Genomic DNA, 10077 nt, shown 5'->3' on the forward strand with positions numbered 1-10077 from the left:
CTACGCCAACCCTTTTTGTGGCTGGTAGTAGAATTGAAGTCATTTTTGAGAGCGGCCTGTGATATTTGATAGTCTCACAAACACATACATGACAAGACAAGACTTTTAGTTAAAATGACGCTATTGTGCCTCCTGGACTTTTTATTTTTAACAGGGACCTGGCTGGCTGTTGGTGAGTTAAGACCTCTGTTAGAACGTTCAACTGCTGACTGTAGCTTTGTTAGTATGCCAAGGGTTATTGGTAGTGGGGGACAGAATGACAAATGTTTTTAGAAATGTTCTTATATATCGCTCACTTCCCACTGAAACATAATTAACTTTTGAGATACAATTGTTAAAAGCTAAATTAAGAGGTGCAGTGCTTGTCGCTCTTGTATATGACCTCCTAAATGATGTAAAGATTTCATTGTCGCTGGTCATGACTGTGTCTGATAAAATGCTGACCTTAGGTGATTTGAACATTCAGTTTGTTGTATTTCAGAGCCATTAATCACAGAGTTTATTTAATTATTTGATTCTCTTAATCTTGTTTAGTTTGTAAAAAGTCCTACTCATGTCCGTGGTCATACGTCTGATCTTATCTTATAATCTAGTTTGTCTATCAGTGATATTAATAATGAAGATGTCTGTCTCTCTGATCAAATGTCAGCCATACTCAGTGCTGTGGCACCTTCTCAAATTGTCATTCCTGGGGTCTCAAGAAGCAGCCTTCATGCTATAAACTCCTACACTAAATATATTTGTTCTGATATTTCTGTAAACTCTTCTGTTGTTAGTTCTGTGCCACACAATCGGTTACTCTGTCCTCGTAATTCTACATGCAGATCCACACTTGATTCTGTTGTTCTTGTGAAAATCAGACACTTCATATCTAAAGGCCATCACCGGTTTAACAACTCCATGCAGTCTCTTAGAATGAAGTGTAGGAAAACAGAGCGTAGATGGAAAAAGATAAATGACAGACATCTTAGGAGATTCTGAAAACCCGTCTGTCTGAATTCCAGCAGGCTGTCAAATTAGCCGAGACAAAACCCTTGTGTGATATTTCTACCAATGATCAGATGTCTAGAGTTCTGTTCAGCACAATAAGTTACACTCCGTACTCCGACACACTTAGTTGTACTGTAGGCACTCATACATGTGAGGAGTTTTTGAATTTTTACTAATAAAACTGATGAGATGAGATCTTCTCTCACACCACCTGCCTCAGTTCCTTTGTTGTCCCCGACTTGTCTTTACTGTCTGACTCTGTTGGTCTTCACTTTCTTCCCCAAACTGTGCCCACTATGAAGCCCACATCCTCCCCTCTTGATGTCATTCCAGCTCGTCTCTTCTGAGAGACTTTTCATGTTATTGTTGATCTGCCATTGCTACTGTCCCTACATCCTTTAAACGTGCAGTGGTCAGCCTGAGCTTAAAAACATGGACTTGACCCGAGTTTCTTTCTGTCTTATCTCTAAATTGTGATTCCTCTCTAAATTCTTGCAAAGTTTGTTTTTTCACAGCTGCTGTCTTTCCTTGGTAATGATAATCTAATGAAGTCACTCCAGTCAGGTTCAGAGCTTTTCATAGCACCAAGTCTGCTATTTTGAAGGTCACCAAAGAGAACAGAAATCAAGTAGACAATCAAAGATGGACAATCAGACAAGGTGACAAGGAGCCAACTAGTTTGCTGCAATGTGTTTGGTTTTATTTTAAACTAATAGACATTCTTTGACTTCTTTCTTGGCAGCGATTGGTCAGGTTTGGTCCTTTTGGCCTACAAGAGAAGGAGACATCTGGTCAAATGAGTACAAGAAATCAGAGACCTTGAACTTTCAAAGATGACTTTTTTGATGCTCTGTGACCTCATGAATTAATAGAAAGTGAGGAGAGTGAAGGCCTTGAGCAGCGTCTGACCAAACAGCTGGTGGAGGTGACAAATACAGGTGGGGGTAACATTACAGTCCTGAACAAGGACTCACCTTATGTCAGACTAAATTTAAACAGGACTTGTATTGATATTACAATGAAAGTACAGGCAAGTTTTCAATAACGAAACTCCATCTCCATGTCACCTCACGTCACACCTGTGGGATTCTCAAATATTCTCATGGCTGAAACACAAGTTACTGTCACCTTGAACCCTGTTATTGACAGCAGCAGCTCTCTGTTATCCAATCCAGATGTTTTGATGTGTTTTTTAAAATATATATATATATATGTTTTATATATGTATTATATGTCTTATATACACACACACACACACATTAACTGGCCACTTTATTAGGTATACCTTGCTAGTATCGGGTTCATTCCATTTAGCCTTCAGAACTGCTGGAATTCTTCATGGTGTAGATTCAACAAGGTGCTGGAAACACTCCTCAGAGATTGTGCTCCATTTTGACACGACAGCATCACACAGTTGCTGTGAATTTGTCATTTGAACATTCAAGATGCAAATCTCCCATTCTAACATATTCCTAAGGTGCTCTACTGGATTGAGATCTGGGGACTATGGAGGCCATTTGAGTCCATTGAACTCGTTGTCATGTTCAAGAAACCAATTTGAGATGATCTGAGCTTTGTGACATGGCGGGTTATCCGACTGGAAGGAGCCATCATAAGATAGGGACACTGTGCTCATAAAAGGATGGACATGGTCAGTAACAACACTCAAGTAGGCTGTGGCATTTAAATGAGGCTCAGTTGGTACTGAGGAGCCTGAAGTGTGCCAAGAAAATATCCCTCACACCATCACACCAGCACCAGCAGCAGCCTGAACAGTTGATACAATGCAGGATTGATCCCTGCTTTCATGTTGTTGTCACCAATGTTTTGATTTTACCATCCAAATGTCACAGCAGAAATAGAGACTCATCAGACAAGGCAGCATTTTTATAACCTTCTATTTTCCAGTTTTGGTGAACCCATGCGTATTGTAGCATCAGTTCTCTGTTCTTAGCTGACAGGAATGGCACTCGGTGTGGTCCTACCTGAGATGTAGCGAGTGCTTATTTGAGTTCCTGTTGCCTTTCTATCAACTCAAATCAGTCTGGCCATTCTCCTCTGACCACTGGCACCAATAAGACATTTTTGCCCAGAGAACTGTCACTCACTGGATATTTTCCCCTTTTTGGACCATTCTCTATAAACCCTAGAGATGGCTGTGTGTTAAAATCCCAGTAGATCAGCAGATACTGAAATACTCAGTCCAGCTTGTTTAGCATCAACAACCAGGCCAGGTTCAAAGTCACTTCAGTCACCATTCTTCATCATTCTGGTGATCAGTTTGTGCTTCAGCAGGTCATCTTGACAGTGTCTACAGGCTGAAATGCATTGAGTTGCTGCCATGTGATTGGCTGATTAGATATTTGTGTTAACAAACAGATGAACAGGTGTACCTAATAAAGAGGCTGCTGTGTGTGTGTGTGTGTGTGTGTGTGTGTTGAGTATATATATTGTTGAAGTTCTATAATATTTTAATTTCCACTTTGGGGCAAATAAAATAATCTTATCTAATATGATGTAATCTAATTAGCCCTCCATTAAGACAATCATTTGCTCTTCAGCTCACATATGCTTACCAATTTACCAATTCCTGAAAGATCATCCTTCATTATGGTCCATATTCCTCCTCCTCCTCCTCCTCCTCCTCCTAATGTCATGTATCCCCTGTAAGGATTCAACGTAGATGACAAATTAGGAGTGCATTTCCATCCCTGTCTGTCTCGTCTGTCCCTTGAGAAGATGATTTCTAGTTGTCTGATCGCTGGCACAGTAAATAATCTCATTTTTATTCTCACCACATAATTCACCACATTTCACAGCCTGCTCCTTATCTAAACAAAATGAAAATTGTCCATCACAGAGTCCTGCCACCTCGTGCTAAAGACTCCTCTGCGTGTCAACACCATTTAGAGGGCAGGCTGCCATTAAAGCCTCCTTCCATCAGACCCCACTTACCGTCTTGCTGTGCCCATCACAGTATGGAGGCTCAGGCTGTCTATTTCAGTGCCCTCAACACCACGGCTGTCCACACACACACACTTTATGAACTTCAGCTATTCAATGGTCCTCTAATTCTCAATAAGTATGTTAAAGGCTTGGTGATGGAAATGAACTTTCAACTGAAAAAATTGATTTTTTTTTTGCATGATTAGCTTTTTATTATTTTAAAGTTAAAGACATCAACATGAGAAATTCACACATAACAAAACACTAACCTTATAACAGTGGATTGAACACCAAAACAGCCATTAAATCCAAACTTAAAAACCCCTTCAAAGCTCAAGCCCTGCTCTGAGACCCCCTCTGCTCCGGACCACTGCACTGTATACTGTATATACGCGTATTTAACAAAAGGAAAAAGTGAAAGAGACACAAAAAGGGGCTGAGACAGAAGCAGTTTATATTAACACAAACACGGACACCGAGGATGTGAAGAAAGACGACTGGAGACAAGAATCGTTACTTGTAAGAGACCACCAGGGCTCCTGATAAAGACAACAAAGGGGAAGGCATTTTAAAGGTTCAAGCAGCTCCTGAAATGTTCACAGTTAGAAGACAATAAAACACCTTGGAGACCCCGAGGAGGGCCTGATCAAGGGGGTCCTCACATCAGAACAAATCAGGACATCGAGCGCAAATCACTTATCAAATGCTGACAGTCGTTTGTGTCGTCTCGGTGTGAACACAAGTCTCCTCTAAACTTATTGTTTGGCTCACTCCTTTATCTAAGGTGACTTTCAACATTTATGATCCAATTTGTTTCATTTCTTTTGTATTTCCACGTGGAGCACCGGCAGGTGAAGTGACACAACATGTCAGTATTGGGATTGAAGTCCAAAGCCCTGCTGTTCTGTCAGAGTCGTGTTTACTGACCACAGCTCAGCATTTAATTCTGCTGGACGGGCAGACCTGATGACCAAACTCATCACTTTAGGACTCAGTGCCACTGCAGTTGGGTTTTGGACTTCCTAACCAACAGACCTCAGCATGTGTGAATGGCAGCGTCACATCCTCCAAGCTGACCCCCAGTACTGGCACTCCACAGGCTGGTGTGCTGAGACCCTCTTATGACTGTGTGGGCACACAAGGCTCACTTCATCATTAAATCTCATTGTTACTTGCTCACGTCAAGCCTCATTTTTAACAATAATAAAAAATGACTTATAGAGAAGAGAAGAGGTCTACCTGCTGACTCAGTTGGGCCAGGACAACAATCATCACGATGTAAGACCCCTGCCATGTGTCAACAGTAAAGTGACCTCATGTTCAGGCCAGATGGTGGTGAGAGCTGGCAGTGGACGAGTGAAGTATCTGAAGTTCATGGCTGGATGTCTGCTCTCCAAATGCTCCTCAATGTTTAGACAGAATTCTCACGTTCAGGACGTTTGCTGTTATTCATGGCAGGGTGGGCTAAATGTGACTATTGTGGAGGAACTGGGGTATCAAGTAAAGAATCTGCTTGCTTTGTGATTTGATGTAGATCAAGATTAGATAAAAAAGAATTAATGTCCTTAGGAGATTAAGAACATTTGGATGAAAATAATAGAATCATTATTGTAAAATGATTTATGTAATGAAATTAATTATAAACATGGCTGTAAATACAGTCACAATCTAAAAAATAAAGGAACAAACAGATAAAGAACACTAAAGAGTCAGGCTTGGGTCATAAATGGGTAATAAAAACCTAAACATGCAAATTTGAGAAAACAGAGCAGTAAAGTTCAAACACCACTTTGTTCAATGAAGTGCCTTTTAGGTTCATGTACTGCTAAGCAAAAATGAAAGATTTAAATAAATTTGACTAAAAACTCAGATTGTAAATCAAGTGCACTTCAGTGTTTTATATACACAGAACAATGACAAAGAAAATGTTGTGCAATGTGCGTTACACGATTGGCAGTATTGCTGTACACGACATGGCGATGTTTACGCACAACACAATACTAAAATGAAAATAAAGAAATAAATAAACAACTACGTGATATCAAAAGTGAGCCAACCTGCTAGGTGTGAGTGACACAGAGGACAGGCAGGCATCCTGCTGGACAATGGCATGACTTAAAGTGGAAGGTGCCAGGGGTTCATGGGAAGGGGATTTTCTTGATGTGCATCCCTCTCGGGGTTTCCCAGGTGCCGTAAGGCTGCACTGTCAGTGGAGGACCACCCAGGATCCTAAACAACTCAGAAGAACTCCCCACAAGTCATGCTGGGTAATGAGAAGCTGTGCTGGGTCCGGTATAAAAGGAGACCACTGCCTCCCAACTCTGACAAGGCTGCACTTCCCATGAAACCCTGTGGGCAACACTCAGCTGGAGGAGGAAGAAGAGGAGAAGGTTTACTGTTTGTTTGGTGTTGGCTGAGTTTCATTGTGTTTAGTGCTTATTGGAGTAAAAATATCCATTATTTGAACCTGTGATTGGATTAGACGTTATTGGATCTGGTGTTTGGGGCTCAGTGGTACCCCCTACTGGTTATATAGAACATGACAACAATTTCTTTATAACTATGCTTAATAAAGAAGATGGTGACATACAAAGCACAAGTTAACGTCCGGGACTTGCAGATAAAAAATCCTTGTATGAATTCAGCTTTAACTGGCGAGGTTTAGAACTCCTGTGTTTTATCTGGCATTTGACAGCACACTTGTTCTAAAGCTACTACCTTAGCTTTGAGTGAGAAAATGGATATTAGTTTATTTTCATTTACAGTCGAGATTTAAGAGATTAAATTGTTTGTGATGAATCCCCTGATTGTCTCTCACATGACAGATGGACCAGAGACGGAATTGACAGAAATTCTTCAGCAGCACATCCTCTGATTCTACTCACCTCACCTCACCAGCTCTCACAGCTTTTATGGTTGAAGGCGATTCACCAAACGAGTCAGCTGGAAAGTCCGAAATCTGAAAAATAAGAATCAGAGTCTGAGGAGACTTTAGGAAGTAGAAAACAGAATTCAGGGGAACTGCTGTTTAAAAGTAACAGGGAAGAAAATTATTAACAGGGATCCTGCAAAAAAAAGATTTTGTAGACGTATTTGTGTATACAGTTAGGGCCATAAATATTTGGACAGAGACAACTTCACCCCACTGAATTAAAGCTGAAAGTCTGCACTTCAACTGCATCTGAGTTGTTTCATTTAAAATTCATTGTGGTAATGTACAGAACCAAAATTAGAAAAAAGTTGTCTCTGTCCAAATATTTATGGACCTAACTGTAAATGTCATAAGTCAGAACTCACAGAGGCCATCACCATCGAGCTCAGGCACAGCAGAACCAGCAGGGTGGTGAATCTCATCATGACGGTGGTGCTGACGCTCAGACGTCTGTTCAGGTCAGCAGCAGCACCTCCTTATATTGCAGATCAGGCGGGCGCGGCTCAGTTTTACACGGTGGTCATGACGTCTTATGGGGTGGAAAGTCAATTCATATCAGACCTCGTTTGCAATGGAAGAAGATGAAGTACAGAAAACGTCAACCAAATCACAAGCCCTGAAGTTCAGGTGTTCAGCTTTCTATAGGCTGTGCGTTCAGAAGGAAATGACAAATTCTGACATCAGACGAGTGTGTAATTATTATGAGTAAGAAACATTCTGTTGAAGAGTCACAGAGTTAAACCTAAAAGTCGACTTTCATGTCAGAGGTTATTTCATTTTGTACGCTTTGTATATTTTCTGTTGTTCATCCAATAGCTGCTGATGGCCAAACAGATCCCAGTTAATAAAACAAGTAGAGCGGCAAAATGAAAATTCTCAGCCAAAGTAAAATCAAATAATAAAAGAAGGCTGAACACCAAACGTTAAATCTCTTTTTAATTATTATTCACAGATTTGTTTTTGTGTCATTGATTAAAGACTAAATTAAATGAATTTCATTTAGATTCATGCTTTTTTATTAAATTGAAATCATTTTATTATTTTTTAGAAAAGAATATTTTTTAAAAAAACTGAAAATAAGAAAAACAATAATAAATCATAAATGGAGTGAGCTTGTCGTGGTGTCCATTCCTTGGCTGTGATTCACTTTGCTTCTTAAGTTCAACTTCATCAATGTCACTGCTTGCTGTCCCAGTCAGTTCCTTTCCTCCCACTATGATCCCCTCTCTTTTTCTTTCTCTCTCTCCTTCTCCCTTCATTTTTCCATTTTCTTTTTCTTTTGTATCTCTTTGTAGATTCTCACCACACATCACGATGACTTAAACAGACCACCACAATCCTCGGCAGTGCATACTTTCTGTGGCTTAAAATTTAGCGCAGAGTTGGTCATGTAGTGTAAGACTTTGGGGGATGTGACATGTTACATAAATCAAGAAAGAGGGCCGTGACACCATCAGGGTCCCAGCAGTGAATGCCCCCTTTAAGTGTCGTTCAGCAATGAATTAATGGACTGATAGTGATGGACTCCAGTTATGGTCATCAGTTTCAAATGACTTTGTTTAAACAGATCAGAGTCTTTATTTGTGCTCTTTATGTAATCAGTCATTTGTAAAGTTAGTATTCGTATTTTACTTGTCACTTGTCACTGAGCTCTGTGTCTGCACTGAATGAAGAGCATCAGAAAGAAATAAAGAATTGAATTGACAGAAAATGAAATCCAAAGCATTGCTGAGTCTACCAGTGGGCTTCAATGGTGGAGGACCTTGTGCATCAGAAGGGTTTTGGTCTGGAAGGTCATTTGTTGGTTTGTTCCTCTGAGGCTCAGGTCCCCTCAGCTGCTGTTGAGTTTTCAGGCTCACTTTCCCCTCAAACCTGATGGCTTGTTCAGTCAGTGCCACATAAGGGGGGCTATGTTACGATATGAATACTATGGCATTTTATTCTGCTTTTCCATTGTGTTTGGGTAAAACATTTCAGGCTTACATTACATTACAACTGATGGTCTTTAGGTTTAACACGGTGACTTATGAACAGAATGTTTCCTGTGCTGAATTATTAGACAATCATCTGATGCAAGAATTTGTAATTTTTTTCTGACCACACAGGCTATTTAAAGCTGGACACTTGACCTTTAGGGCTTGTGATTTGATTGCAGTTTCTTCTTTTTCTTCTTCAATGACAAATGAGATCTGATTTGAATTTGCTTTCCCATCCAGAAGATGTCATGACCACCGTGTAAAACTGGCCCACCCCACCTGATCAGATATACAAGGCGGTGTTGCTGCTGTCCTAAACAGACATCTCGACGTCAGCACCACCACCACCATGATGATGAGACTCGCCACCCTGCTGGTTCTGTTGTGCCTGTGCTTGATGATGATGGCTTCTGTGAGTTCTGATCTTTTGTACTGAAATTTGTCTGTAAAATCTTATTTTTTGCAGGTTTCCTGTTGGTAAATTTCTTCTCCTTACTTTTAAACAGTAGTTTGTCTGAAGTTCAATTTTCCAATTTCTAAAGTTTCATTGTATGTTTGTTTTTACTTTTCAGATATCTGACTCTCCAGGTGACGCCGAGGAGAAATCACTCAGAGCTGTAAGAGCTTTCAGATGAGTAGAATCAGAGGATGTGCTGCTGGAGGATTTCTGTCAGTTCCTTCACTGATCTTTCTGTCGTGAGTGAGGTTATAGAGGGACTCATCACAATCAATTTGATCTTTTAATCTCTACTTTAAATTACACCACAATGGAAAACACTTCTTCTCTTGAAGCTAAGGTGGTAGATTTGGAACACGTGTGCCCTCAAGTGCGTAACAAAGAATAGAATTTCTAAATCTCGCCTGTTAAAGCTCAAGTCATTTCCATCCTGAAGAAACACATTTAATCCTTCATATAAGAAACACAGAGCAGGGTAATGTCTGGGACCTGCAGATATTTATGTAAGTTGTAACTACTTACATGATGGCACCCTTTCAGTCTGGTTTCAGGGTGCAGCACAGCTGTGAAACTGCTCTGCTACGGGTAACCAGTGATTTGCTTATGGCAGCAGACTCTGGACAAACCAGCATATTAATTCTGTTAGACGTCAGTGCAGCATTTGACACTCAGGTCAGACATGACATTCTACTGTCTAGAATGGAGAACATGCTGGGTATCTCTGGCACTGCCCTCCAGTGGTTCAAGTCCTATCTGACTGATAGACAAGAGTTTGT

At 40.5% G+C, this 10077-nt stretch overlaps 1 long non-coding RNA gene across 1 annotated transcript; it reads right to left on the bottom strand.

Annotated features, from left to right (window-relative positions):
* Positions 1 to 3628: 3628 nt before the first annotated feature.
* Positions 3629 to 7290, bottom strand: LOC120521811. Its single transcript, XR_005632195.1, has 3 exons — positions 7234 to 7290; positions 6822 to 6895; positions 3629 to 3654 (listed from the first exon to the last, which is right to left on the bottom strand). It is a non-coding gene; the product is annotated as an uncharacterized LOC120521811 (long non-coding RNA).
* Between the last annotated feature and the right edge of the window lie 2787 nt (positions 7291 to 10077).

Source organism: Polypterus senegalus, chromosome 2 (genome assembly GCF_016835505.1).
Source record: "Polypterus senegalus isolate Bchr_013 chromosome 2, ASM1683550v1, whole genome shotgun sequence".
Lineage (NCBI taxonomy): Eukaryota > Metazoa > Chordata > Cladistia > Polypteriformes > Polypteridae > Polypterus > Polypterus senegalus.